Here is a 3932-nt window from a genome sequence, read left to right as displayed (position 1 = left end):
TTAAGTTGGGTTAAACTAGCCGTTAAGACATCCGAAGGAACTGAAACATTAGCCGCGGGAGAAGGCGTAAACGCGCCCTGGCCCTGGCTTTGGGACGAAAACCCCGGTAAAATAGGGGTGAAAAGGGTAGTGGTCGACGGGACGCTCATTGCGGGTGTAACGGCAGCGCTACTTAGTAAAGACGGGTTAACAGGGAGCGGTAGCACGGCGGAGGTTACCGGGAGGGTAACTGGACCACTCGGGCCCGGCGCTCCGGAGAGGGGCAGAATAAGATTAGGTTGGCCGCCAAGGTCGTTAGAATTCATTTTAGCGCCAAGGGAAGCTCGAGAGGAGGGGATTGTTTTACGCGTGTGAGGAACTTTAGAAGTTGCCTTTGTCACGGGTAAAACGGGAATAGACCGATTTAAGTTACGTGTCGCTAGACGTTCCTCCCTAGCTTTATTCTGATAAGCTGTATACTCATAAAAAAAAATTATATAATTTTTTAAAATGGGAAAATGTAGGGTTTCGGGTAAACTATTGATCCGAATTAATAAGATGTGCAGAGTCACCGATAAATTAATTAAATGTTACGCCAAATATTGATAACAAGAAAATCGACCTGGGGGAACCCAAAAATAGAAATATATACCCACAAAACTAAATATAAGCTTACCAACAAGCTAAACAACAAAAGTTGAAAAAGGTTGAAAGGGTACCCAGGTGTTTAACTGAGAGTTTCAATAAAATGGCAATAAACATAAAATATAAATCATACTAACATACTACCTAAATCCCGGACGAAACCCCCAAAAATGTAGAGGAATTTATAATAATTCTTTAACATCACGGATAAGCCTATTCGGTTCGTAAAAGCTGGGCATTAGGCCCAATAGGACGGGTACGTAAAAGAGAGCACGTTAGGCTCAATAAGCTTATTCGCATATCTTAAAGGCCTAGGTTTTTTTCTGCCTGTCCCCCTTTAAATTAACTTAGTGGAGCACAAATACCCTGGTGGTAGGCCAACCGCTGAACATGTTGGCCTAATTTAAAGGGGGGCAGGCAGAAGAAACTCCACATTGAACATAATGGTTCCGGGCTTGCTCGCTTAACTTTCGGGGTTAGCGGTATTAAAATTAAAGGAAAACGTTGTCTAGGGGAATTTGAATTAACGGATTAAAAATGATAAGAAAAACCAGAGGTTAGAGGGTTGCCAAAATAATTTCAACATTTAATGAAACAAAATGAAACCAAAACTGACATCTTAAAAATAACATTAATTAAGGAAATTAAGTAATTCCAAATTTAACATTTTTCCCGAAAGGGGGAAATTAATTTTGACCACACTAGAATTATTAGGAGGTCAAAGCCCGCGTTAAAGGAGAGATAATCACGCTTTACAAGAATTCCATATGTCCACGTACGGTGGAGTACAAAATAACGGCTCACGTGGTTCCGTTAGAAAGTTTAAGTAATTGTTTTTGATACTTATATGTTATTCAAGCGAAGCGCTGAAGCGATGGCGATCCATTCTTCGAGAGTACGAGTCCTAGGCTCCTATCTGATGGCGACGACCATGGCGTCCTGAAGAGAGTTATCGGAACCCGAAGATTTCCGATAGGGCACTGAATTAGCACCATCTCCGATTTTTAAAGTTAAAACATTATAATTCGGACTAGATTTTCACGACCCTGGGTATCAGGCAGTGTGTCGCGTTCATTTTTTTTAGAGTCACTAGGGAAGCTATGACCATTCACGCTTCACACTTGCTCGTAGCTGAGTGTTCAAGTCTTCTCGCTCTACCTTTCTTTTTTTCTAGCGTCCAGCTTTGTCATTGGGATTTTTCCGAGGAAAATCCCACCACCATACGTTTTCGCAACACAATATTCGCGCACGGTTCACACACAGGATATATATTTTAAAAATAAAACATTGATACACAAAAGGTTTGGCAACCCTCATTTTTGGTTTAAGGGGGGGGGGGGCGGATATTGTAAGATATTTCCAAGGTTATTGGAAGGAATAACCCACTAAACCCCGAAAAGAGAAGCGATAATTCCCTAAAAGCGAAACTCGAGGGAAAGACTCTGGCCAGCAGACTTGTAAATAGCGGCAGTCCACGCGTCAAAAACCCCTGAAAAAAATCACGGGACTCCTAAAAAAATGTCTTTAGAAGGGGGTAAAGAGTCCACGGGACTCCCTCAAATTATATCGTTAGCTGTGTAAAAAGAGGGAAAATTTCAAGAATTAAATAAGAAGTTGAATTATTTTTCTCTTTGAGGCCTCTGTATAGTGTATACTGACCGCCACTATTTCAGCTCCCCGAATATTAGTCGGACTCCCAACGGAGCTAGAGCTCCCCCATGGAACTAACTATCTACTTATCTGTGAGGCCTATAGAAATTTACAATGACCAATGAAAAATTTGGAAAACTTGGGCCTACCAGGGAAAAACCTCTTTTAACTTAAAGAGGTGTGGGGAATAATTTCCACACTTCGTTAGTCTAAGATTAACGAAGTATGGAAATTATTAGTCCATAATTAATAGTCTTGCTCTGTATTCCATTAGGCACAGTAATTGTAACAGTGCCATTGAAGATCAAAATTTTGCTTTATTAAAATGAATAAAGGTAGAAAACAAAAATTTATGCTCTATGGGTTTGGAATGAAGACTTAAATGGTTAAATTAATTGTTATAATATTTACGAGCATTTTAATTTACCCGATCACGATTATATATGAAAATATGTAAACTTTGACTGTCTCTTTTATAATTACAATAAAAATTTTATAGGATTTGCATGGTTAGGTGCCATTTATTTTCGAATATAATATGGAGGAATAAATAGAGATTAAAGAACATATAAATTTAAACGAGGGGGGACGAAGAAAGGGGGAAGAGTCCTGGACTCGTCGAAAAAATAGATCGGCGGAAGGGTCCGGGTCCAGTGGACTCTCTTAAAAATATACACTATTTACAAGTCTGCTGGCCAGGGGGTCCTCGCGGGACGCGCAATTGACGTTGATTCCGGGAATACCCTCATTTCCTCCAGGTCTACGTGATCAGCGCGCACACCCGGAAGAAAATAGGAATTCCCAGCATCAATGCCACCAAAAGCTAATAAACACCAATTCTTAAAGGGGTTCAAAGGGGCTCATATTTTTCGTTACAGTGTCCACAAACGAAACTGAGCTCCGCACCCGTTCGGTACTTCAACAGGCTTTATTGCTCCAAGCCTCTTTCGTAGCGCTAACACTACAATTGGTTTAATTTGTTTCTTTTGGCTTCCGGTTTTTGACAAGCCAAGGCCTAAAGCCATTCAGCTGAAAATACACTTATAATAAAAAATGTAAAAATTGCATAGGTTATCACAACAAAAAAAGGTTTCCATAGATTTTAACTGAAATTTCGGAGGAAAAATAATTATTATAGAACAATTTGTAATTTTCACTCAAGCGTAAGTCGACGACCATATTACGTTAAGTCCATAGATATATTAAACGTATATAAAGGTCTAGATAAAATATTTCAAAGGGAGTGAATACGGAGGTGACAGCTAGCAGAAACGCGTAATTTCTGCAGGCTATCCTTATAAGACGCTATCTATCGGTAAGAAAGCTCGTGCTATCGTCGCGAGAGCCATCGTCTCCTGCTTAAAAATTATACTAAAAGTCACCAACAGATGGTGTCTAAAGACTACGGCCTGCGGAAAGGTCAAGCACTTAGTACTAAAATGCTAAGAGAGCTCGCGCTCTTGGTCACGTGCCTTCCTCGGTATAATTCCGTATATTATGTTAGGCTTAGACGCCCCGAAATTTATCTAGACCTTTATATACATTTCTTATATCTATGGTTAAGTCATTTTTAAATCAAGATATATTTGCTTATTTCTATCTCTACAGTTTTGGAAATTATTGTTTGGCAGCCTCGTTACTTATCTTCAAGAAGTTTG

This window comes from Leiobunum rupestre, chromosome 7 (assembly GCF_980474605.1).
Source record: "Leiobunum rupestre chromosome 7, qqLeiRupe1.1.hap1, whole genome shotgun sequence".
NCBI lineage: Eukaryota > Metazoa > Arthropoda > Arachnida > Opiliones > Sclerosomatidae > Leiobunum > Leiobunum rupestre.
The sequence above is the reverse complement of the archived record's forward strand: the minus strand, read 5'-3'. Positions refer to the sequence as shown.